The 26,878-nt window shown below is 46.4% G+C and overlaps 1 protein-coding gene across 1 annotated transcript in view; it reads left to right on the plus strand.

Moving 5' to 3' along the window:
• The first annotated feature begins 2,047 nt into the window (after window positions 1–2,047).
• ST6GAL1 (ST6 beta-galactoside alpha-2,6-sialyltransferase 1) overlaps window positions 2,048–26,878 on the plus strand; it is a 135,413-nt gene continuing 110,582 nt past the window's right edge. Inside the window, exon 1 of the mRNA XM_024767128.1 lies at window positions 2,048–2,438. The gene's annotated coding sequence lies outside the window, so the exon portion shown is untranslated. The remainder of the gene's footprint in view (window positions 2,439–26,878) is intronic.

Consider the following 26,878-nt stretch of genomic DNA (forward strand, 5'->3'; position numbering starts at 1 on the left):
ATATCTCCACTGATGTCAACTTCCAGGTTGATCTCTGTGTTCCGTGCTTTCATCTCTGATCCTGCCATCCATTTTCCAGGAGGCTCACTGCCAGAGAAACCACTGTAAAACACAAAGAGGTAGGTCATGCCCCTGCACAAAGTCTTGTTTCCATTTTTTTGGAATAAAGTCAATATATCACCCTCCCAAAATAGTCTTAAGAGTGTGTCTGTTTCCACTCATTAACTCATACATTTTACTGTGATGAGCACCTTCTCCACACCAGACATAAACAGACTGAGGAGCTTACAGAAGAGTTCATAGCTAGTTGGTCATAGAGATTTGAATTCACTCTGCTTGTCACCCTCTCCAGCTGGAGCTCTTTGTACTGAGCAGTAGTGCATCCTCAGCAGCTGGGAAGGGCCAGCACTGACAGTAGGAGGGGTCCAGGATCTGGGCTTCGGGGAAGCAGTGTTTGGAAGAAGGATGTTGGGGATGAGATGAAGATGCCATCTTCCCTTTCCCAGGATGGTGGTGGGGAGATGGCAACTCGATTTGGAGACAAAGTTCTGGGCCTGGGCTTCATGCACTCTATCGTGAACGGGACTCTTGTTCCTAGAGGACCCGTGCTATCTTCCACTCTCCTTGTCTCCTCTCCCCCCACTCACTCCTTCCCTCCAAGTACAGAGCCAGGTGCCAAGTGGGCCCTCCATAGACCTTCGGCAGATGATTATTGCCTCTGGTAGTCACGTCTTTTCTACGGGGACTGCACTGGTGGCCAAAGGTCGCCTCCGGCCCACCTACAGGGTGGTTTTCTTTCTTTCTTTTTTTTTTTGCGGTATGCAGGCCTCTCACTGTTGTGGCCTCTCCCGTTGCGGAGCACAGGCTGCGGACACGCAGACTCAGCGGCCATGGCTCACGGGCCCAGCCGCTCCGCGGCATGTGGGATCTTCCCAGACCGGGGCACGAACCCGGGTCCCCTGCATCGGCAGGCGGACTCTCAACCACTGCGCCACCAGGGAAGCCCTACAGGGTGGCTTTCTGTCTGAGGAAAGTGGCTCCCGGGGTCACCAGGGATGGTCAGTGTTTAGTGATGACGCTCGCTCAACAAGTGGTTTCCTCTCGCCTCCTCCCGGCAGCCCCAGCTCAGCCCCAGGGAAGGAAGGAACCTCACTCCCTTTTCCACCCTCCCTGAGGCCTCCTGCCCACCAGCCTGCAGACAGCTTGGCGTGGAAATCTCCACGGGTAGGGACTCGCTGACCCTTCTTCCCTTCTGTATCTGTAGTGTGTGGGAGGTTCTTGTCACACCCGGTGAAATAGATTTTGTTGTTTCATATTCTATGTAAGAAGAATTCGAGGCTTCAGAGACGTTAAGGGACTTGCTCAGGGTCATGCAGCCAGTCGGTAGCAGAGGCAGGATTTATAGTCCCTGCTTGCTAGGAGAGTGCTGGATTCAAACCTCCGCCACCTGTGAGGCTAGGGTAGAGCCAGGATGTGGGAACCTTGCCCTTCCGCGTTGTCCCTCCCCCTCGGCCCTCGACCCTCCCTCGGCGGGGGGGCGCGGGCGGGGAAGCCGGATCCTAGCATCACTCGGGGGCTAAGTGCACTACCTAACCGGGCACCCCTAATCCCGAGGCCTGCTCGCTAGCGACCTCCGGAGGGCTGGGCCGGTTTGGGGGGCGGTGTGGCGAGGGGACCCACCCCGTCTTCCCGACTATTTGCATAACGGAGACGGCTCGTTTCCCCCGCCCCTTCGCCGCACTCTTCTTCCCTCCTTCCCGCGTCCGCGCCACCCCTCATCCCCTGTCCCCCCGCTCCTCCCCAAAGACCCTCCTTCAGGTACTGTTGCGTTGGGGCTCCCAGCTCCCGGGCTCTCTGGCCGCCGCCGGCCGAGGAGTCCGGAGGCATCCGGGGGAGGGGAGTCCCGCGCAGGGCCGGGCTGGGGAAAACGCCTGTGGCACTGCCCCGCGCTAACAAAGGGAACCCGCTGCCTGCCGGCTGGGGCGTGGAGCTGGCTGAGCTGCCGCAGCTTCGGCGGCCGAGAGCGCAGCGAGTGAGTAGGGCTGCGGTGGGCGGCGGCGCGGCCCGAGCCCCCCGGGAGGAGTGGAGCGAAGGGGCACAGGATGGGAGCGGAGCGGCGGGGTCCGGGGCGCGCCTAGGGCGCGGGGAATCTGTGTCCAGCACCCCTCAGACGCCTTGGCCGCGCTGACCGGCCATCCTTTGGCTGCGGGTGTCTGTGGATTAATCCGGGCGGAGGGGCAGCCCTGGCTTCTCCCAGACTCCACTAGCCTGCGGACCCACAACAAACCCACGTGCGCGCGGCCGCGGGGAGCCCCGCTTTCTCCACTGCACCGTCAGCATGGGAGGGGGATGCCTTGCAGAGTCCAGATTCCTTCACATCTCGCCTGCCGGATTTACAGACGGAGAAACTGAGGCCCGCGGCGGGGATGGGGGCACAGGTACCATAACAAATGCACGTGCGCCCTGTGCTGGGAGCGTGGCGCGCCGCTAGCCCTTAGGAGCCGCCCTGCGCAACCCGGCCATTGTCTCAGCTGCCGGGGAGGGAGCGGCGCTGGGGGCGTCACTTGCTGGAGGAAGACGACAGACCCGTTTAAAAGGTACCACTTGGGTATCAGACCAAATTGCCAGACTTAAAATGGGAAACACGAAAAGAGAAGGAAGCTACAAAAGATTACCCCAGGCCGGGAGTGTGTCCCCGGCCGTGGTGCATGAGTTGAGATGACCCGGACCACCCCTCACTTCCACCTCACGGTGGTTTCTTAGAGACAGGGGTTGAATTAAAGGTCTGTGGGTCCCCCTTCTAAAAAAAAAAACTGTGCCCAGCGCACCATTGTCCCTGCACTGCCTCTGTTGGGGACGGCGAGTGCCTCCTTAGCCTGCAGAAAGAACAGTTCGATTTAAACGGCCCCCAGCGCAGTCTTGGGTTTCGCTTGCGCTTTGCCTTTGTAGGTCCCTGCGTCTAGCCAGCCCCGGTGTCACTGGCCCCTTTTGGCTTGTTGTGTGTTTGTACAAACAAGGCCAGCCGAGCACTCTTGTTCTAGGTGGGGACGCTGTTATTTTCAGTTCTATCCGAGTTTATCTGAGGGAAATTCCGAGGTCCGGAAAGAGAGGCCTCTTGTTTGTTTTGCTTTTTCTTTGCCTACGTATGCTCAGCTCAGCTTTGCAGATTTTGGTTCATGAGACCTGTTCAGGCAGCAGTGAGGTGTTTGGGGGCGGGGGAGTGCATTGGCTCGGTAGGGGATGGTGTGGGTGCAGAAGGAAGCCCGTCAGGCTGTGGGAGTGGGTGGTGTGCGCGGGAACCTAGGCACCGCCCCCCTTGTGCTTGCGGAGCGTTCGGGCTTCGGCTTCACCTTGGCCAGCTGCGCAGATTAACCTGTCCCTGGGGCGGGCGAGTAGGGGGGACTGGAGGGCCTCCGGCGCTGCACCTCGGTTTTTGGGAATCTAGAGAGCGTCCAGTGAACCCTCTTATTTTACAGGCCGGGAAACGGGGGCCGGGAGGGTTCAGCTCCTTGTCCAAGTTTAAACCGACTGAAATCGGCCACCTAGAGAGGACTTGAGTCCCGGTCTCCCAACTCCCACACTGCACACTGCCATGCGGTCAGCTAAAGGCAGAACCAGGATTCTGTGGTTGTGGCTGAAAAGGCAGTGGCCTTAGGCAGAATAGAGTTAAACAAAGCAAGTAATTCAGATTGAAATCTGCACCCTTCCATTATCCCTTTCAAGAGTTCTTTACCCATTTGAGAAAAGATAGATTTAGTAATTCCTTACTCTCGTAGCCTTTCATAAGCGTAGTTAGTTTTCTCTTCTGGCTGCCCTTTCCCCTCAAAGTTGGAGCCGGGTCAGCTGTGGAGACTTGGATGTTTTGCCTGTCATCCCTGTGCCAGGAGGCCTTTGTTTGGGCATAAGCACTCCAGGAAGAAGGTGTCTCCTAGGTCGCTACTCCTGAGTCACTTGTGGGAGAACAAAGCATTGTTTTCATTGATTGTATTTAATTAAATGTTTAAAAATGAGAGTCCCACGAAGTAGCTACTTATGTTTGCATTGCATTTGGCAGAGGAAAAGTTGGAAAAACAAAGAAAACATGTTGAGTCTGGGTTTCCCCAAAGCTAACGTGCTGTTTCACCCTGTCCCTCTTATCTCCTGACTGCACCTGTTTCTTAGGGTTTCCAGGCTGTTTCATTTCTGTGGTAATTCCACTTGGCACTTGATTAGAGATCTCATCAGGACTCTCACCCTGTAAGGAACTTACGAAATCACCTGGCCAGTTTTTCTAAATGGAAAAACTGAAGCTCAGAGAGGAGAGATTACATGCCTGAGGACACACAGCAAGATGTCTGCTTTTAGTGCCTCTTTCTGCATGAAAGGGAAACTTGCATCAAGTGAGTTTTTGCTGGTACCCCAGAGTACAGTCAAAGTTATGATGGTTGTTATAACAACACCCTTCAAGTCACAGGATGAATTCCTTAAGGACTTAAATAGGTTTTGGTTATTAAACAAAGCCCTGGATCCCAATGGTAGCTATGGTGGAGTATTATATTGATAGTTATCACTGGGGATCGGTTTTCTTTAGTGTGTACTAACTGGTTCACTTTACTCTTGCCCTGGTTTCCTCTGCCTTGTGCTTCCCCAGTAGGGAGCTGTTTTAAACTATGATCGTAAAACGAAAGGCAGCAAGAAGTCAGGAGAGAGACCCCACTTAGCTCTTCATGCTACTTAATTTCTTGGGCTCCGGTGTCCTTCTTTGTACAATGAAAGTCCTTCCTGCCCAGTGTCTGCACAGGCTGTTCGGGTGCAGTGGAAGCTGCTTGGCCCTTAGAGGCAGAGGATCGGGTTCGGGTCAACCCTCCTCTCTGTGTTCCTTGAGGACCAGGCGGTTGCATCTCTACACGGTATAATGTAAGGGGAAGAACATGTATGCATCTCCTGGGGCTGGGGGGTGGGGTGGGTATTAAGTCACGTGACTCATGCTTATACCTTTTCAGACCTCTTGTCAGGGTTGGGTGCTCACTAGCTTTTTAGTGGTAGAGAATGATGGTTGGAAGATAACCCCATTGGGTAAGCCCTGTGCTTAAATGAGAGACCCAACCTAGTCAGTAACTGGGGTGAATGTCTGTCAGACTCTAAAAAGGGCCTCTGGGGGGTTGTGAAGTGTGTGTGACTCTAAGGTAAATAAACCTAGTAAAAAACAAACAAAAAAACCGAACCCAGAACTTTCACACCCAGGTGAGTGCAATCTAAAGTCTTTCTATTCATTCACTCCATATTTACTGACAGGCAGAGGTAGGTCAGTGTGGGGATGGCTCCTGTACTGGACCTGGCGTTACAAAGAGCCAGATCCACTCATTGCCCGCCCACCCCAGCTTGGAACACATTTGGGTCTCCCCTCAGAAATTGCCCTCAGACACAGATGGGGAGAACAAACGTATGGACACCAAGGGGGGAAAGCCGCAGAGGGGGTGTGTGTGATGAATTGGGCGACTGGGATTGACATGTATACACTGATGTGTATACGATAGATAACTAATAAGAAGCTGCTGTATAAAAGAATAAATAAAATAAAATTCAAAAATTCAAAAAAAAAAAAAAAAAAAAAAATTGCCCTAAAGAGAATAGAAATAGCCTACGGAAAATAGATCTAACTTATCTCAAAATTGACCTCTGTGGTGGCGGGGTTGTCCCTTTTCTTCATAAGTTAAACCAAGAGCAGGTGGTCAACGCGAGCGTGGAAGAGGGAAGGCTTCAAAGAGAATGTGGATCTCTATAAGTGTGAAGATGTGGTTGCATTAAAAAGTGACAGGAATAATTGATTAATGAAATTTGCTGTAATATTCTGGAACATTAGAGTCCTGAGAATTTGCTTAGACTTGGTATCAGTGACTTATTCAGTAAGAACTGAATTGGGGAAAAAAATACCTTTTTTCTTGCTTGTCTGCAGGTATACTGCATATATTCTGACTTGGATGGATGTACTTTTTATAGTTGTATATGTTACAGTAACATAGTAAACAATGTGGTATCATCACATTAAAATACTGGAGTGACTTTCTAAGTCATTACTAGAAGGGTCAGGTTAGCCTTTAGAGTCAACTTGGTGATTTAAATTTTGTTTGTCATTATGATTATAAAAATACAGCATACCTATTGAGGACAATTTGGAAAGTACAAAAAAGTACAGAGAAACAGCAAAAATTTCCATTATTCAAAGGCAACCATTTTTAACAATTGGCAATTTTCCCTCTTGTCTTTTTTTTTTTTTTTAGTGGATTTGTTTTTTCTAAATGGTAGAGAACATACTGCAAGTACAGTTACTCTTGGCTTTCTTACTTAACCTTTTCATATACCCATGTCACAGTTTATATCCTCATTAAAGCTGCACCTTTTCATTCATCACCATATCAGCATCTCCAAAGTCACATGGTCCCATGGGATCTGATCACTCCAGTGAGCATTTCAGTGAAGGCCTATAGAGGAAGGAGTCTCCATCTTCTTTCCCCTTTCCCAACCATGCCTCAAGCATCCAGATACCATTTAAAAATATATATATATATCTTTCATGTTAGAAGAGCCTAAAGTCTAATGGAAAGAGAAGGGCCCTGCCTGTGGCCTTGGGTTCTAGTCCTGCCCTTGTGACAATTTATCTTAACACCCAGGTTTTCAGTTTCCGTATGTGTTAAAATAAGCATCTCCAAGGCCCTTTATTAATTCATTCCTCCCATCTTCGAGGGCCCACTCTAAACCAAAACTGTATAAGAAGAGCTCATGGTCCAATGGAGGAGATGCGGTAACAGGAGACTAGTTCAGGGTACCCTGGGAATGCAGAGGAGTGGCAACCACCCCAGACCGGAGCAGTGGGGAAGGCTTCCTGGATGAGGGCCACTGTGGGCCTGTCAAACTACTTCTAATTCTTCTCTGTTGTAATTGACACCATGCCTAATGTTTGTGAATAAATCTCTGTCCATATTCCAGATAATTCCAATAGGATTGTGGGAACAGTAGGAATTAAAAGCATAAGTAATTCAGGATTTGAATTCTTGTTCACCAATTACCACCAATATAGACGAGCTTCAACTTCCTTCTCTGTAAAATGGGCATAACAGCCCTTACCTCACTGGACCATTGTAAGGATTAAACAAAATCATAGTTAAAGGGTCCAGTACAGTGCCAGGTTTATAGGAAGTCCTCCGTAAGTGATAGCTATTAGTGTTATAATTGGGATTTTCACAAGCTGCAGAAACTTTTGGTCCTAATATCTTTTCTTACCATGATAGCAGACAGATGGTTAATTAAAGTGGTACCTCCTACTAGGTGACAAATTGAGAGAGAAATGACTATTCGCATGCTGCATTACAAAAGTCTTCTTATGGAAAATTTCAAACACATGAAAGTAAAAAGAATGGTGTAATTACCTCCTTCCCCCCATTTATAATCATTTACCTTCAACAATTATCAAAACTCACGGCTGGTCTATAACCCCACACTCTACCCCACATGACTTTGAAGTACATCCCAGACATCTTTTCAGCTTAGCCATAAATATTTCACTGAGTTGCGTGATGCATATTTGAGGCAATGGGTCGTGCTGCTCTTGGAGCCCGTGTCTGCTGTCAGTGTGTGTGTGTGTGTGTGTGTGTGTGTGTAAGAGAGAGAGAGAGAGATAGAAAGAGCCAGTAAAACTTAAGTAGTTTTACTGCTCAAGTGAATTTTCCTGCTGTGTCCCGTGTCACAAAGAGATGCGATAAAAGGAGCACTGAATGTAGAGTCAGAAGACCTGATTTTGCATAAAGGCCCCACCCTTTACCAGTTGTATGCTTTTGGCAAGTGACTTCTGAATTTCTTTAAACACATTTATAAAAAATTTGGTGAATAGTGAATGAAATAATCCATGTGACAGCCCAAGCAACTCAGCATTAGTTGGCCCTGAATCAGACTTGAACCCAGCCTTCCCTCTCCAGAAGCAGAGTTTCTGTATGGAATGAAGGTCAGAGACTGACGGCCTGGTCGTAGTAGGGTGCCTTCAAGTAGAGTTGCTGCCTGCCTCGTTCTGAAGATGAGGTCTTCGCTCAGATGAGTAGCTGGCACCCCATGCTTGCGAATCTCCTTTCACTCAACCCCTTCCCTCTGATTTATGGATGAGGGCAAGGAAACCCAGAAAAGGTAGGGCCCTGCCAGCTATGCCTGAGAAACAGATCTTCTCTGATGCCTCTTTTCCTCCATGAGAAGACACCAGGCTCCCCTCTCTCCTCCAAGTTTGTTGTCTTGGTCTCTCCTAACTCACTGTTGCTCCCAAGTAGGAAGTTTTGACTCAACTAAAAGGAGAAAATTGATTTGATTTAGTAATTAAATTAAAGTCCTCTCTTTAATACACTGGGGCTCCCATTATCTCCGGGCCTGCACTGTGACTTGCGGTCTCCTCTGGCTGTCTCGAGCTAGCTGTGTGGCCTTGGGCAGGACGCATGCCACCACAGGGATTCAACTCGCAGCTCTCTAGGCCCCTTCCAGCTTTGAGATCATCAAATGGGGAACAAGTATAAAAAGGGGAAACTATACATAAGTTAGGGGCTTCTTCACACAAATAATAAGTGTAATGTTTTCTTTTAGAATGTTCAAATAGGGTAAAAAATTAACCACCTTACCTTTTGTCATTTCCCCCAATCCCACTTCTCGGCAAAGTGACTACTGTTTGCAGTTTGTTGTGGGTCCTTCAGCCTCCTTTGGATGTACCTATGTATGTATTCATGGTTATATGCAGATACACTTAAAAAACTCAGTAAATGGATTGCATTGTAACTGCAACTTTACAAACTTGCCCTTTTCACTTTACCATAGGTATTGGACGTCTTTCCATATCAGTATATGCAGATTATTTTCTCGTAGCTGCATCACAACCTATATCATGGATGTGTTTATTTAACCAGTGTTTTGTTGATGGATATTTATCTGTTTCCATAAAAATATATTTCTAAGTGTATTTAGACCTTGGACATATGGAACGCTGGTCGTAAATGTCATGGTTAAATGAAGTCAGTCCATCAAACTCTGGAAAGGGTGGCGAGAGAATGGGTGCAGGAACACTGAGAACCATGCCCTGGAAAGCTGAAATGAAGGGCTCCCGGGAAGCTACTAAGAGCCAGCTGTTGGGATGGAAGGTTATTTTTGGAGTTGGCCTGCCTGATTGGGTGCCCTAGGCTGCCAGCGCAAGAAACTGAACCGCGTCATCACCTTCTCCTCCTCATTCCACCATCCCTGGCTCTTCCACATTTGTTTCTCTTCCCAGGGTCGGTGGCATCTGGTGGGAGGACTGGAACTTGAGTGATGGGAGAGAGGAGAGAGAAGCGAAGAAGAGGAGGAATTGATCTCAGGCTCTGGAGGAAAGAATGTGCCAGTTCTACTCTACCTTGTTGTTCAGACCCATCTGGAAACTCGTGTTTCGCTGGGTCCCGTACAGATCATGATAAAATGAAGCACACCCAGAACTGGGCTTACTTGGAAGACAGAGGTTTAGGACACCATATTGGAGGTAGAATACATGTGGAAACTGGAGTGTTCTAGCCTGCAGGAGATAAGAGGCAGATTCTTCATGTGGAAGAGTGATTAGAGTTGTGTTGCTGTGGGGGGGAGGAAAACCACTACAGAGTTGCAGAATGGCAGATAAGGAAGAACTTACTCAGCAGAACTGCCCAACCAGGGAAGAGGCTAGGTCACAAGACAGTGAACTCACTGCCATGGGAGTATCTAAGCAGAAGTCGCAAGTCAACTTGTTTGCCATCAGAGGATTCTTGCTTTTTTGACCTAAATGCCTGGTAAGGCCCCTTCCAACTCTGAGAGTCTATGACTGGGGGAGAGAGGGAAAATCGGACTGAGGGGGTGGGACAAGTTACAGACAACGTGAGTGGAGCTTTTGTCACCTGCTCTAAAAAGGTGGAGTAAAAGGGAAGCCTTCAAAGGAGACTTAGACCATTGTTTCCCCTGGATCTTGGCAACCCTCCTCCTGTTTTGTCCTTGGCTTCAGCTCAACTTGATTTTATATTCGTAAATTATTTCCACAGAAATAAATATATCACATACACTTTAGATGACCAGGAAATCTGGCAACCAGAAAAGAACTACATGTCCCAGGAGGATGATTGTAATTTTATTTTTATTTTTTTTATTACAGTCTTTCTAAATTTGCATCCATCTCCTGGTTTCCCTAGCACAGGACTGAGACGTCATTCAGCTTTAATTTTAGGAACACTCTACCCTTTGCAACCTCTCAATGGTCCTCTGAGCTGGAGTTGAAATGCTTGTCTCTTTCTCTCCTGTGGATGAGGAAGAACCTCTTGGACTTAAGTCTTAGCCAAGTCTCAGTGAGGAAACGTGGCAAGTTTACCATCTTCTAGGCTTTTGCTGTGCTCCTGACCCTGATAAGGCCCTGTTTGTTCCCTTATCCAGTCCTCATAGCCTTGGCGTCTTGGTATCATCAGCTCCATTTTGCAGATGAGAAAGCTGAGCTTCAGAGAGGGCTAGGGAACTACCCCAAGATTCACTGCTGTTAAGTAGTGATGCTGGCACTGGGTGTAGCTCATTCCCTACATCATGTTACAGGTTTTTCCACTGCTAATCATTCCCAGTCCTTTGGGGCTGAGACGCCCTTCGTCCTTGTGTTTCACTGGGAGCTTGGTTGAATTTGTCCTTATGGGGCTGATGAAAGCTTTCTACCATTCCTCCAAGAACAGATGAATGAAAGAACTCATGGGACAGCCATGTGTAAATAGCTTGACATTCGGATTCAACATACATTTGCTTCTTCCCCTTTTTCGTAAGAGTTATTTTCATCAAGCCTGGTTTGCCTTTTTTTTTTTTTTTCCCACCTGCCTTTTAAAGCACCTGTACTCATTATCTGTTTATAACCGGAATAAACACACCCATAGCGAGCATGGCTGCAGATTAATGGGTACCATTGCTTGGCTACCTTCGATGCCTTTAGGTGGTAAATGGAGCTCAATATTGGCATTGTTAAGGGCTTATCTGCAGCTGTGCTTGTAGGCTTTTGAACAATTTCTTCTCTTGTAAAGTTTATTCAACATTATTTTGTTCAGTAAATATTTATTGTGTGCTAGGCATTATGCTAGGCATTGGGAGTATTTACCCTAAGAACATACATTGTAGATATGCACACACGCGTTCAGTGTACCTGGCGGGGCCTTAGAAGTTAGTGGCAGACAAAACTTTCTGTGTCCTCCTCTTCCTGTTTTCTCAGAGTCCTTGCTTTGTCCACTCGTTCAAGTAACACTAGGTGCCTGCTGTAGCCCACGCACAATGCTCAGTTTTAGAACATAGACCCAAATTGCCCCCCAGTTCTCTTCCTTTAAGAGCTTAGTTGGAGGTGGGCATGCAGATATTAATAACAATATACTGTGATAAATATTATGATTTGGATGTATACAGAGGTTGAGAAGATCGTACAGTGAGTTTGGGTAAGCTTTCTGGAGGACCTATGACCTACCTAAGCTGGGCTGTAGAGTGTAGTAGCTGCTAGCCTCTGGGAAAAGAGCATTTGAAGGAGAAAAGGGAGTGCAGGAGTGAAGGTGTGGGGTAGAGAATGGCATGTTGGGGGGAGCCACTAGCAGGTTAATGTTCCCAGAGGGGAACACATAAGGCAGGAAGTGCTGGGAGATGAAGCTGGAACCGTTATACCCATCATCAAATATAATTTTCTTAACCTCTCTATGGTGGCATATACTATTATCATTTCTGTTTAATAGGTGAGGAAACAAAGGCTGAAGGAGGTTTGGTGACTTGTTCAAAGTCAGACAGCAAGTGAGTTGAGGTGCTTGAACTTGAATGTAGGCCTGCTCAACCCTCACAGCGGTGCCTGCAGGGGCCGAGAAGGTCTGCCTTGAAGACTGAGGTGATCCTTCCGTCTCTATTAATCTTTCAAAAATCACACCCTTGCTGAATTCTCTTCCTCCACCTGCCTTATGGTGTTCTCACTACTGAGTCTGATGTCGAAGACCTCTTCTGAGTCTCGGTTCTAGTTTTCATCCCCCTTTTCATTCAGAGAATCAGTAGCCCAGAACTCTTCAAAGAAAACCTTTATTGCCCAACCAGGTGTAACAAGGGAGAAGGAGAAGATTCATCCCCTTTCTCAAAAGGTCCAAGTTCATTAAGTAGCCCAGGCATTACCTGTGTATCCTTTAGTTCAGAGAAGCCCTTTGGGGGCTGGAGAGGGAGCAACCTGGGTGGGCTGGAAGAGTCTGGAGCAGGTGGGCTTTGAGCTGTGCCTTGAAGGATAGGTAGGATCAGGAAGGTGGAAGGCATGGCACATAAGTAATATTATTCTGTCTCAGTGATAAATGGCTTATTCTACCCATCCCCCAAGATAATTTCTGGGTTGGAGTTGGCTCTTGGGCTGAAGAGGCAGTAGGAGGATTCATTCAGTTATTCATTCAAAATAAAGTTTATTGAAAACTAATCAACTGAGAGCTCAAAGACAAGATGATGAAACTACAGAATGAAATAAAAAGGGCAATTACAGAGCTAAGGAAAAAATTGAGGACACAAACTACATCATTAGAGGAAAAGTTAATAAAGGAACAAAGTAGAATCCACTGAAAACTAAATTACTAACAGAGAGAGAAGGCATGAGGAAAATCATAGTATATGCTGAGAAAAAGGATGAAGAAACTCATCAGAGAAAATCAGAGATCTAAAGGTTGTAAAAAGATTGTAAAAAGATCACTCAGAAGGGTAATTGGCCTACCTGTGGAGGCACAGGTCACTTCTCGTGCTCCATTGACCTAAACATAATCACGTAGACAAGCCTGGCTGCAAAGGAGCCTGGGAAAACATCTCCAGCTGGGTGGCCGTTTACCCTCTTAGAACTCAGATTTGGGGAAGGCCTTTTATTACTGAAAGGAAGATGAGGAAAATGGATATTGGGAGCAATTCATTTCTGCCCCAGGGAAAAAGTCATGTTGGTCTCAAGACTTGATTTGCAGCAGAAGCAGAACTTGAGAACATGGAGAGGAAATATTTACAGAGTTCCAAGGGAAAGGTCGTGTGACTGAAGACTTTTACACTCAATTACATCACTCTGTAACGATAAGGCAGGTAGCCATTCTCATCTCTTCATATAACACATATGAGCCGTTCATGGGAAAACCTACTTGATGATGAAAAAGATTAGTCAAAAGCACCCTTTGGAAGGCATGGTGATAGGTCATTTGGAGAGCCCTTCTTCTACTCAAATAGAGAAAACCTTAGCATGGGTGGGCTGTAAGTCTAAGGAACAGAATGGGAGGAAGTGAAAAGAGTGTAATGGAAATGGAGAGCTGAGGGAGGGAGTGGGAGGACGTTAGGTGCTAACTTTCCCTCTCTCACACTGTCTAAGTAGGGTGTTAGTATCATGGCTCCAACCTCTCAATTAGTTTTTTTAACCCTTTATTTTATTTTTTAAAATTTTATTGGAGAAAAGAATCTTAAAAAGAATGAATATATGCACATGTATAACTGAATCACTTTGCTGTACACCTGAAACTAACACAACATTGTAAATCAATTATTTTTTTTCTCTTAAACTTGGAGGAGTCTTTAAGGAAATAACATCATTTTGATGTAGAAAAATTTATTAAAAGTTCAGCTTTTCCTCTATTTTACTTTTCTGTATAATTAAAATTAAATTAAAAAATAAAAAAACCCAGCTGTTGTATTAAGCAATCCCATCCATTCTTCTTTCATGCATTCTTCCATCCTCCACATTTCTGTTCAAATGTAAATGTAGAGACGTGCAATGAAGGATATTAATCTATTTTTTTTTCCTGGATGCAGGGATCCTGGGTGATTTTTAGCTCTGTATAATTTTGTGCATTGACTGATTTAAAAAAGTAATGAGCTGGTCTTATTTGTTTTTGTCTTTTTTTTTCAGTGTTTTACTTCTTTAATCTTTTTTTTTCTTTTTTAAATTGAAGTGTAGTTGATTTACAATGTTTCAGGTATACAGCAAAGTGATTCAGTTATATATATATGTGTATATATATATTCTTTTCCAGATTCTTTTCATTATAGGTTATCAAAAGATATTGAATATAGTTCCCTGTGCTGTACAGTAGGACCTTGTTGTTTACCTATTTTATGTATAGTAGTGTGTATCTGTTAATCCCAAGTTCCTAATTTATCCTTCCCCCCAACTGGTCTTATTTGAATCAAACCACTAAGGCTAATTTAAAAGGCATCATTAAATACTAATGCCCAGGGTGTGGGGAGTGAGGTGGGAGATACAAATAGATGAACAAGGCCTTGTTTTTTCACGGAGAAGTTGGTGAGTCAGTTACGTGAACACCGGACTCTAGGCAGAACAAAACACTTTGTAAATTAGATGGACAATTGGGGTGTTGGGGTCCCGAGGACAGTGGGGAAGTTTTCACAAAGGAGATAGTGTTTGAACTGGATGTTGAAGGATGAGAAGAGTCCCTATAGGTGGAGGATGGGAGGCAGGGCATTCCTGGCCTGGAGGCAGCAGGAGTACCAGCAGGGAGGAGTGAAAGTATGTGGTGTGTCTGGGTAACCCTGGGTAATCTATTGTGGTCAGGGAACAGAGGGTGAATGAAGGAATAGCTATTGTTCATTAAGTGCCCACAGCGTTCCAGGTGTGACACATAGATCTCTCTAGGCTGCCCAACAGCCCTACAGAATGGTGATAATTATCCCTACTGTGCCGATGAGGAAACTGAAGCTGAGAGAGACTTATCTGCCCAAAGTCACTCAGGGGTAAGACTGATTGAACCCCCTGAGCTGTCTGTACTCCAAAGCCCATATAGTCTCTCTCCTGTGCTGTGATTTGCAGGGCACAGAAGATCTGAATTAGCCACCTTTGTGAAACATAACATATACAAATACAAATAAACATCAAAACATTTTTATAGGTAAATAGGTTTTATGTATTTCCATACACGCAGACCTATGACATAGCCATATATTGCTTGGCCAAAAAGTTCGTTCGGGTTTTTTCCGTGCCATCTTACCGAAAAACCCAAAAGAACTTTTTGGCCAGCCCAATATTTTGCGTGTACATTTTCTAGGTAAATTTTTAGGTAAATATAAATCCTAAATTGTGGTTCGGACTCTACTGTCCAGAAGCTGTGTGGTCGTGCGCTACTCAATTCGAACTCCAGTTTCCTGATTCATAAAAGGGAATAGTGATTCTGGTGCCGTCTCCCCTCAGATTTGTTTTTGTGTTCCAGTTAGGTCATAGATGTGAAAAGACGAGAAAGTATAAAAGTATAAAAGAGCCACACAGAAAGGTTTGTTATTGCTGACACACCCCTCGCTCTTCTGAGAGCTTACAGACATCTGTTCGAGCACCCACAGGTGTCTGTAAAAACTCTCACAGTCATGGACATGGTCCCTCAGGCTTGCAACAAACAATGTAGTCAGCCAGCCAGAAGCTGTGCTTTCCTGGTTCAGATAACCAGCTGGGGGCTGTGGAGGGAGCTGGGGCGGCCTGTTGGGGGGTGGGGTAGAGGGAGGGGAGCGAGGCAAGCAGTCTGTCTGGCTCCCCCCACTGCAGGGTGTGGGAAGGCTCCTGCCTCCCTTCCTGGTTGCTAGGTAAGTCTGGGCCAGAGTGGAGTCGGGATGGCTGTCAACAGCTTGGTGATTTATACTGAGCAGAGGAGGGTGTTTCAGACATGCCAGGCTGCAGGAAGGAACGTTGGAGCTGCCAGGCGAACAGGCCCCTGCCACGTCTATCTGGTAGAGGCTCCTGGTCTGGAAAAGGGACAGGAGGGACAGAGTCGTCAGGGGACTCTGGAGCAGACTTTAGGAGTGCTAGGAGTACTCATGAGGACAAGATGAGGACTCTGGCCCCAGAGAAATTGGGCTCTGATGCAACACGTCAGAGTGGACGGGCAGCCAGCCCTTGGCACTGGGCTAGAGTGGCCCAAGGCAAGTTACTTGTGCTCCAGGAAGGATTAGGATTGTTCCACGGTCTAGGTTGGGGCCTGGTGTGCTCCTGGGGGCCCAAAAGCCCTGTTGCGTGTATCGTGTGTGGGGTGGCAGTGGTGGAGGTTTTAGAGAGAGCCAAGCTACGCCTTACTGACGAAGAGATCACTTCCTTCCTCACCCCCCTGGCCTCTGCTCTGCCCAGACAGGCCTTTTAGCTCAGCCTCAGCTCAGGATGAGTCCCTGAAATTCATGCCACCCAAAGCAAAGAGAGGACCTTTCATCTCCTACACTGTACTTACTAGGTTATATGAAGTTAGCTATGTTAGACAATGTCTCCCCGATGGCAGGGACACTGCGGGGGTTCTCTGCACAGCGCCCTGCCCTTAGGAGGCCTGGTGGACCGAGCTCAGCCTTCCCAATGCTCCCCGCCCCCACCCACCTGCTGAGACCAGGATTGGGTCTGCAAGTACAGGTGCTCTCTAGGTAAAGCCAAGGGTGAGAGCACATGGCAGGAACACCCTGGGGCTCCGCTGGGCCCTTCTGCCCCACTGAATAGTCCTCCTTCTACCTGTCACTTCCGGCCTTGGGAGTGAGAGACAAGCAACAAGGCGAAGTAGGGAATGCTCTCTGGGCTGATCCGGTGGAGCTGAGCCCTGGCCGGGCAATCAAGTTTGGGACCTTGCTCTTCCTTTTCTTATCCCGCTGGGAACCAGGGTTCTAGGAGTGTGTCCTAGGGGTGAGAGGGAGGAAGGCGGTGAGGGAGCTCTGAAGAAAGCACTTAGGCTGAATCATCTTGTATCTGAGCAGACTGCAGGATCGCCTTTGTCAATTGTATGCTGTTGGGAGGATGTTGGCCAGGGCGAGAGTGGGGGTGGTTAATGACGATGGTGTTAGGAATAAATCCCCAGAAGATGTTTCCTGCTGGAAGGCTTGTGGCGGTTCCTTTTCTGCTCTACACAATGAACAGTTTATTCTGGCCTGTAGATTTGGAGGAGAGGAAATAACAGGTAGGGAGGAGACGGATGAAAGCTGCCTCTTAGGGAAATGCTTCTGGGCTCGGAGGGTCCCACCCTTGTCTCCCAGCCAGTCCAGGGGACTCACAGTGGGAGCGCTGGGAGGCAACTCTATCACCATCTGTAGGGTCACCTTTCTCAGAAAGCCCCGAGGTTGAGAAAAAAATCATAGGCTTTGCAGCCAGACAGACTTGGGTTTAATTCCAGATGTGTCACTTTTCAGCTATGTGAATTTGGGAACTTAACTTCTCCGACCCTCAGTTTCTCCTCTGCAATCTGTGTTCATCATTCCTGCCTCATAGCATTGGTGTGAGTACGATGTAGTGATTAACCTAGGGCAGCGTGTGACTAGTGATGAATAAATGGTAGCGCTTTTCAATATTGCAGCACTTCTTAATAGTTATTCTCAGTTATTGGTCACCTAGTGGGCCAGACACTCTGCTAAGCCCTGGGGATATGAGGATACATGAGACCCAGTCTCTCCCTGGAGGACCCTCCATCTAGGAGGACAGACAGGCATGTGGGATCAGGGACCAGATGAACAGGAGCTGCACGAGGTGCTTTGGGAGCAGGAGGCAGGGGTGGGGTCAGGGAAGAAGAGGTGAGACCCCAGCAGGAGGCGTTTGCCGGGCAAGTAGAATGGAGGGTGTTTCAGACATGCCAGGCTGCAGGAAGGAACGTTGGAGCTGCCAATTCTCCCCAGAACTGCAGCAGCAGATAGGAGGAGGTTCACAACTGGGACTTGTCAGTAGATCCACCCGTAAGTGGATCTTATGTGGGGGACAAGAGCCAATAGTAGGGGCTCCCCCAGCAGGCGAGCTCACAGGGCTTCTGCCCTCTGCTGGCATTCGAGCCAGGGCTGTCTGGCTCAAGATAGAGTCTGCAGTCTATTTTTCCAGTGGTGGGGTGAACATGGACAGGGACCCAGCCATGGCTGGAACGGGGCACTTATCATCACAGAGATCTCTCCAGGCTCAGGGCTAGGATCAAGGGTAGACCTCCCTGGAGGGAGCAGAGATGATTACCAGACAGGAATTGCAAACATGGAACCTACTAAAATAGAGGCTCCAGGTGGTGTGGACTGGAGGGGCTTCATGAAACGCTGGCACAGAACTGTTTTATTAACACTGGGACACTGGCAGGGTGGGTGGGAGGGGTGACCTGGGATTTCTGCAGTTGTTGGGAAGCCCAGCGACCCCATGTGCAGTGCTCAGTGTTGCATAAAAAGAACCAGAGGGGACCTCCTCGAGATTCAAGGATATACATTTGTGGTTTTAGTTATTTGCAAATGACTTCAAAACCCTATGATGTACACTAATTGGGCGAATCATTTGGATGAGATAAAAGCAAAATTATATTTTCTACAAGGATGGTTTATATCACTTAGCTGGTGATATAATAAACATAGCAGCTTTCATTTCCTGAGCTCATACCACCATCCTGACTGGTCTCACTCTAATTCATGACCCTTAAGTGGGCTTTGGTGTTGTCAGGTCATCTTACTCTGTTCCTTTGGTCCAGGGGTTCTCAACTCTGGCTTCCATTATCATTAACTGGGGAAGATTATAAAAAGTACTGCTGCCTGAATTCCACCCCAAACTAATGAAATCTAAATTCTTGTGGGGTGGATCTGGGTATGAGTATCTTTTTTTAAAGCCATCATTTATTCCAGTGGGCAGCCTTGGTTGAGAACCACTGCCATCCTCTCCAATCTCCATGACTATTTCACACTTTTTTCTCTCTCTTTAAATTTTTAACACCTCCTCTCCCATCTCTATTCTCAGTCGAGAAACTTATTTCCCACTTACTTGAGAAAATAATGGCAAAGGAGTGCTTTCATACCTTTCCACCATCAAATCTATGCCCATTTATTCTACTTCCTGCCTGTTGCTACAAATGATGCTCCTTTTCTTTTCTTTTTTGCGGTATGCGGGGTCCCCCACCGCTGTGGCCTCTCCCGCTGCGGAGCACAGGCTCCAGACGTGCAGGCTCAGCGGCGATGGCTCACTGGCCCAGCCGCCCCGCGGCATGTGGGATCCTCCCGGACCGGGGCACGAACCCGCGTCCCCTGCATCGGCCGGCGGACCCGCAACCACTGCACCACCACGGAAGCCCGATGCTCCTTTTTAAGACCAACCCCTCCACTTGTGTATTGCATCTTGTTCCCTTCCTTAGTTAAGGACTTGACTCCGCAGTTCTACCTTCTCCTTCCAATGTTCCTCTCTTTATGGACCACTCCTATCTGCCCCCCGACACCATCTGTCTATCTGTGGCAGCTGTTTCTCCCACTGACCCCACACATATGCACATACACATCTTCTCTTGACCGCATCTACCCCTCCAGCTACTGCTTCATTCCTCTCCTCCTTGAAAGAGTCATCTGCACTTGATCCCTGCAGTTCCTCTTTTCTCATTTTCATTCAAACTCAGTCTAACCAGTGTTTTTTGCCTCCATCACTCCATAAAAACTACACCTGTCAGGTTTACCAGTGACCTTGGTATTGCCAAATCCAATGGTTAAGTCTCAGTCCTTATCTTGATTTGTCAGTAGCATTTTATATAGTTGATCACTCTGTCCACCTTGAAAAAGTTTCTTCTTCCGGTTCTGGAACATCACCCTCTTTGGTTCTCCTCTTCTGTCACTGGCTTCTCCTTCTCAGTTTCTTGTGTTGGCTCATCTTTGCTTGTTCACTTTGGAGCGCTCCAGGGAGCAGCCCTTGGACTTGGCCTCTTCTCTGTCCCCTCACTCCCTGGAGATCTCCTACCATCTGAATGCTGACAACTCTCAATGTGTAGCTCCATCCCAGACCTTTCCCCGGAACACCACACTCATTTTAACCATCTAATCAACAAGCCTCCTTACATGTCTAACAGACATCTCAATGATGACAAGTCCATGGCTGAAATGCTGCCATTCTCTCTCAAACAGCCTTCCCCACTTCAGTAAATGACAGCTCCATCTTTCCATTTGCTTGGGCTTAAAACTATGGAGGCACCCTTGACTCCGATTCTCTCATGCTGCACCCAATCTGTCAGCAAACCACGCCAGCCATACTTGCAAAATACACCAAGAAACTGACTGCTTATTTGATCCACCAAATTCACACTGGTCCAAGACAGATCAATCTCTACTTCTAATTTTTAGAATAGTTTCATACCTGGGCCGCCAGTGGTAGTGTGTCATTTTTCCACTTAAAACCAACAAAGGCTTCCTATTGCACTTTGCAAAGCCAAAGTTCCTAGAAGGGCCTCCACGGTTCTGCATGAGCCAGCCCGCAGGTCCTCCCAGGCTAAATTTCCTGCTCTTTTCCACCTCTTAATTCTGCTTCACTTTACTGACCTTACTCCTTAAACATAAAGCACATTTTTACCACAGAGCCTGTTCCCTCCACCTGGAACACCCTTCCTTCATATATTCCCATTGTTTTCTCCATCTCATCCTTTAGGTTCTATTTCAGTGTCACCTTATTAGAAAGGTCATTCTGATCACCTTACATAAGATAGTAATCTGGTGCCTGTTTCTTCCCCCATCACACCTGGCTCTCTCTTTCCCTTTTATCCTGCTTTGTGTTTCTTCTATGGCACAGATGGTCATCTGACTTATTTATTCTGTCTCTTCTCACTAGGAAGTTGTTTTTGTGAGGGCAGGGACTTCATCTCTTTTGTTCGTGATTGTTCTCCTAGGGCCCAGAGCAATTCCTTAGGAATAGTAGGCACAATACCTAATTGTTGACTAAATTCAACTAAATCCACACAACGGCACTTCAAAATTAGTTGGAATAACCCACGATTTACAGGTGAGGAAATTGTAGCTCAGAAAAGTTAAGTAACTTTTTCAAGGTAACACAGCTTGCTAGCATAGAGACTCAAACCTTCCAAGTGACTGTGTCATCAGCCTGTCTCCCTGTTAAGCCTGGCCTTTCCCCAGCACGCACAGCTCAACTTACCTCATTTTTTCCACATCTCATTGCAAGCAGGCAGCCCCACAGAGTGACAAAATCCTTGTGAAAATGCCACAAATGTGCCTGGAGGTGTATAGGAATTGCATACGCAATCCCTTATTTGCAATACCCAAATCCCCAAATCTGTGAAAAATTACATTTTATTCTTAACCCATTTGGTGGCAAAACCTGATCTGGACTAATGTGAGGCTATTTATAAATCCTTGTTTAACGTACTTGGTTAAAATATGTATTGTTTTGTTGCAGAAATATTAATCCCTGTAATTATGGAGCGTTGCCCTGCTGCTGCCGCAGGTCTTTAGGCAACATATTGCTTTTCTAAAAGAGGAAGAATTGTGAGTTCTGACACTTCTCAGGCCCCAAAGATTCCTGATATGTGGTTGTGAACCTGTGTTAATGCTTTCCTAAATGTCTGGCATTTGAAAGTATGCCTAAAAAAAAAAATTAAAAAAATTTTTTCCTGGTAACTACAATTTATTTTAAGGACCTTTCCAGGAACAGACTCAATTTTACGATCTGATTAAGATCAAGCACAGCAGGCCAAGCTGAGGAGGGCATGCATGAGATGCCATTCTAAAACAGAGGGCATGCATAAAAGTCTACCTACTGAACAATGAGACCACCCCTTCCCCAACCTTCCTTTTTTTGTTGTTTCCAACTGTGCTGGCAAGCTCGGGTTATGAGATTTCCCTAGTCATGAGATTAGTCTATGATTAAATTGAACAGCCTAAGAGGAAAGGCCTATAGATGTTGATATTTGCAGTTCTTCAAATAAAATGGAGAGATTATTTTCAATCCCCCTCTGTTAAGGCCCACCGGTCCAGCAGCCCTGCCCAAGCACACAGAGCTTCTGGTCAACTTTTTAGTGTATCACTTCTTTTTTTTCCTTCTCTCTCTCTCTCTCTTTTTTTTTTTTTTGGCCGTGTGGCTTGTGGGATCTTAGTTCCCTGACTAGGGGTCAAACCTCCGCCCTTCCCAGTGAAAGTGTGGAGTCCTAACCACCGGACCGTCGGGGAGTTCCCAGTGTCTCACTTTTAAATTTAAGGTAGAGATCAACCGATATCTGAGAAAGTTTGAAACATGAAAGAAACCAAAAGAGACAAATAACAACAACAACAGCAACATAAAAGTATCATAGAGACAAGTGAAGATATTCCATTAATAAAATAAAGACTGAAATAAAAGGAGTATTCAGAGAATAAGAGAGAACTCTTGGAAATTAAAAGTATGTTAGCAGAAATAAATGAATCGGGAGAGGGTTTGGAATATGAAGTTGAAGAAATCTTGTAGGAAGTCAAACAAAAAAAGGCTATGAAGTGAAAAATAAGAAAGGATCATTCTAAGAAGTTCAACATCTGAATAGTAGGATTTACACGGAATGTACACAAAAGGAATTAATCAAAACACACCACATGGCTCCATGGTTCAGGTGTGAACAACAATTTATCTGGTCATAATAATGTAACTTCTGACGCTGACTTAATAAAAAAACAGTCTAAAGCTATTAGGAGAATGTGGGACGGAGAAGAGTTATGTGGGGTGTGGTAAAAGAGAACTAAATCCTCATTTTCTGTAATAGGAAGTCAGTAGATAATATCTAACATTGAAAAAACAGAGCCATATAAGCATGCTATTTAGATGCACTGATGTAACCCCAGAAATAGATAAAAGAGTTGAAAGTTGTTGCATTTGAGCAGCAGAAATTAGCGGGGTGGAGGGGTGGGACAGGGCCTGAAATCATGTATGCAGAGGGCTTAGCGTCGCCCCACATATCCACACTGGCACCAGAAATAAGCACAGTCAAAATGGAGTGACTGTTCGCTACAGACAATATAGTGACAACACAGTCAAAGTTCTGAGCTAGAGGCACCCTCCTTTGGATACTTTGCATATGGCAGTGGCAGAAGAACTTCCCCTTTCTGGTTCTTTGAAAATAACTTCCTACGCCATTTCTCTTTTTGTCAGAACCTGTGTATTCAGTGCTCAACTCAAATTTAATTTCAGCTCTTTTATTGAAAGAGCTTGGCCTAGCTCTCCCCTAACCCACGGAAATAATCCATGAATTCTGCTGATTTTAACAGAAGTTCTTACAGCATCTTGGGTGTACTGCCTTCTGATTGGACTGCAGGGCTCAGCAAACTTGTAGTGACCCAGATCCTGGAATGTTTTAGGCCCAAGGATTGATAAAAGCTCTTAGCTCACTTAGCTTCCAAGTCCAAACACAATCAGAACAATTGCTCACATCTCAGATAATGTGGATTAATGGATCCAGGGTTAACAGTTATCTTTTACCCCAAGGCTCCTGTGTGCTTGTGGTGATTGCCCATTTAAGCCAGGGACCTGGGGCCAGGGCCCTAACTCTGTGACAAGTTAACCCATTCTCTCACTCAAAACTGAGTCCTTTAGTAATGGTCTTGCCAGGAGGATACTTACCAGTGGGGATGCTAGGGTGTGAAGTTCTTAGTGTGTGTTCTTGGCTCATTTTATGAACTTCTTTGGATCTGGGTGGGGTCTCTAAATCCTGGCTCTGGTCTGGGGTGAGGGCCTCACACAGTGCACCTCTGAAGGAAATGCTTGCTGGGGGCATGAGGGAGTTCATGAGGACAAGGCAGCCTCTCATGTGTCTGCTCTCTTCCTTAGAGTCATGTTTGGGTGCTTCTGGGTCTGACTGAGCACAGAGGAGGAAGGGGATTAGCTGAGAAGCTGCCAGGGACTATAAGGTGTGAAGACCTTGTGGGCAGGAGTGATGGCAGGGGGAGATCAAGCAGAGAACAGACCCTGAGTATGAGGAAGGAGGTGGGTGAAACTTCGGCTGAGGGAGAGTAGTGAAACTACATCTTGATGTCAAGCCAGTGACCCTTGCAGGGTAGGAGGGAGGTCAGGGAGCAGAAGTGGTGTCCTGCATTAAATGGGTGCTGTATTAAAACTACAAGGAAGCACATGAGTCCATAGGGGGCTCAGAGACAAGGGGGATGCAAGAAGACCCTGGGATCGAATGTGTAGCACTCGTAGGGTGATAGGAAGTGTTGGTATAAGCCACTTAATAGAAAATTCTTATAATACAATAGAAAAACCTGAAGTTTCTACAGCTCTGCTATTGTTTATTTCTCATGTTTCTGCAACATACAAGATACACTTGCAATCCAGAGCTGTCCTTTCCCGTTACCTCATCTATCAAAAGCCCAGCCACAATGTTTGGAAGAAAGTTAAAAAAAAAAAGGCTTTTGAGCAGCCACAATAGATGACTAACGCCCTATCGCAAAGCCACGCACTGGATCATGGGAGAGTCCCTCTGGTCTCACAGCCCCATACGGCTTTTAGTGAGTCAGAGGCAGCTGGGACCCTTGCGCCGGTCTAAACCAAGCTCTTCAGAGGTCTATTGAAGGGATTCAGGGAATACTTACGGGAACAAAAATAGGAAGTACAGATGAGCCTCAAAGCCACTGGAAAGTTCCTAACCGGCTGCCTTCTCTGGACTGCACGGTTTCCTGTTTGCCTCTCCGCAGACCTCTGCCCTGTTCTCTTTGTAAGACCAGCTTCCTTTCCTTCTGCAGGGCCTCGCAACCCCCATCACCTGATCTTGTGCATGGCATTTGCTTCTCATATTGTGCCCACTACCTTTCCTTTAAGGGAACTGGGTCTACCACCAGTTCCCTTATTTATGGGTGAGTTGCTTTCATTTGTTTGTTTATTTATATTGATGTATAGTTGATTTACGATGTTGTATTAGTTCTGGTGTATAGCACAGTGATTCATCTATATGTGTGTGTGTGTATATATATATATATATATATATATATATATATATCCTTTTTCATATTCTTTTCCATTATGGTTTCTTAGAGGATATTGAATATAGTTCCCTATGCTATACAGTAGGACCTTGTTATTTATCTATTTTATATATAGTAGTTTGTATCTGCTAATCCCAAACTCCTAATTTATCCCTCCCTCCCTCACCCTCACCTTTCCTCATTTTTTTTTTTTTGCGGTACGCAGGCCTCTCACTGTTGTGGCCTCTCCCGTTGCGGAGCACAGGCTCCGGACGCGCAGGCTCAGTGGCCATGGCTCATGGGCCCAGCCGCTCCGCGGCATGTGGGATCTTCCCGGACTGGGGCACGAACCCGTGTGCCCTGCATCGGCAGGCGGACTCTCAACCACTGCGCCACCAGGGAAGCCCATTCTGCCCATTTTTTGATTGGGTTTTATTTTTTGTTCTTGTTGTTGTTATTGAGTTGTATGAGCTGTTTATGTATTTTGGAAATTAAGTCTTTGTTGGTCACATCGTTTGCAAATATTTTCGCCCAGTCCATAGGTTGTCTTTTCCTTTTGTTTATGGTTGCCTTTGCTGTGCAAAAGCTTATAAGTTTGATTAGGTCCCATTTGTTTATTTTTGCTTTTATTTCTATTGCCTTGGGAGACTGAGCTAAGAAAACATTGCTATCATTTATGTCAGAGAATGTTTTGCCTATGTTCTCTTCTAGGAGTTTTATGGTGTCATGTCTTATATTTAAGTCTTTAAGCCATTCTGAGTTTATTTTTGTGTATGGTGTGAGGGAGTGTTCTAATTTCATTGATTTATGTGTGTCTGTCCAGCTTTCCCAACACCACTTACTGAAGAGACTGTCTTTTCTCCATTGTACACTGAGTTGCTTTTAGGTCAGAATTCCACCCTTTGTCCATAAGCAGAAGCCCAAGTGTGTGAGTGGGTGGGGTAGCAGCAGGGTAGGCAGGTAGAATGACTTGCCTATTTGAGTAATATTGGAGGTCTACAAGCCATCTTCCAAAGGATTTAAAAAACACTAATGGGACCCTGCATTTCTTCATTAGTCTGCAGATTTCTGTGTGGCTGGAGTGCACGGTACACGGGGTGGAGTGGTGGTGGGGGGAGCAGCTGGGAAGGAACATGAGATTTGGGTCCCCAGGGTCTTTGCCTGGGTCACAGGGCCACAGAAATCCATTCAGTCTGTTTAGACAAATTACTTGGTGAATTATCCATTTCTCACTGAAGGTTTGGCCTAGAGCAAAAGGCAGAGGCTGGCTAGAGAGAGATGGAGAGTGGGGACCTGCTTTGTGTTAATGAGGTAGGTGGGTCACCAGCCCCGTAGTCCCCCCATCCCGGGGGCACTTTGCTCCTCTTCTCTGGGGAAGGCTCTTTACTGGCAGCCTCCCAGGTGGCTACCAGCTCAGCTCTGTTTGCAGGTAGAGACCTCTTCCTGGCCTGGCCCACTTTCCCCACAGTGACTCTGGCTCCTGGTGTTTTGCTGGCATTAATTATAGACGGCAGCAAAGTGCCCAGATGCCACAAGTGACTTTTTATTTTTCCATCTCACCTGATACCTTTGTTGTTTGCTCTATTCTGCCCTGAATCTTTGTGAAATCTTAACATTTGCAACCCCTCAAATGGCTCACTTCACCTTTAGTTTCATCTGATGTCAGTTCCCGTAAGCATCTGTGGTCTCACGGAATGGCTCTTGTTTCTCTTAGCATCTCAGGGTCTCTTTCTCCTGGACACCATCCTTGCGTATTACCACTCCTTCTCTCTTCCTTAGTGGATTTCTCACTTTTTCCCTCTTTACCAATTCTTACTTATGCACAACCCCCCCCCCCACCAAAACTTGATTAGGGGAGCTCATTTTCTCATCATAGATCTTGTCTTAACCTTGGGCTGAGCTGAGTGTGAGCATGAAGTATGAAAACTCAGACTCCCAGAACTCTAACTCATTTCCACTAGAAACGTTACACACGGTGAGCAAGAATGTGTGTGAGGGAGGGACTGGAGGAGAGGAGCATTAGAGGAATGGGCAGAGTTTTCCACTGCTGGGAGTTTATATGGTATAGTAGTCCTGGAGATAGCCTGCCAAGACTGTTCAAAAGCCTGAGAAATTTGGAAACTCTTTGACCCTGAAATTTGATTTCTAAGACCGATTCTTAAGGAAATAACCATGGATTTCCCCCAAAGATTTAGTTTTACATACTATT

Source organism: Neophocaena asiaeorientalis, unplaced genomic scaffold, assembly GCF_003031525.2.
Source record: "Neophocaena asiaeorientalis asiaeorientalis breed wild unplaced genomic scaffold, Neophocaena_asiaeorientalis_V1.1 scaffold225, whole genome shotgun sequence".
In the NCBI taxonomy this organism is placed as follows: Eukaryota; Metazoa; Chordata; class Mammalia; order Artiodactyla; family Phocoenidae; genus Neophocaena; species Neophocaena asiaeorientalis.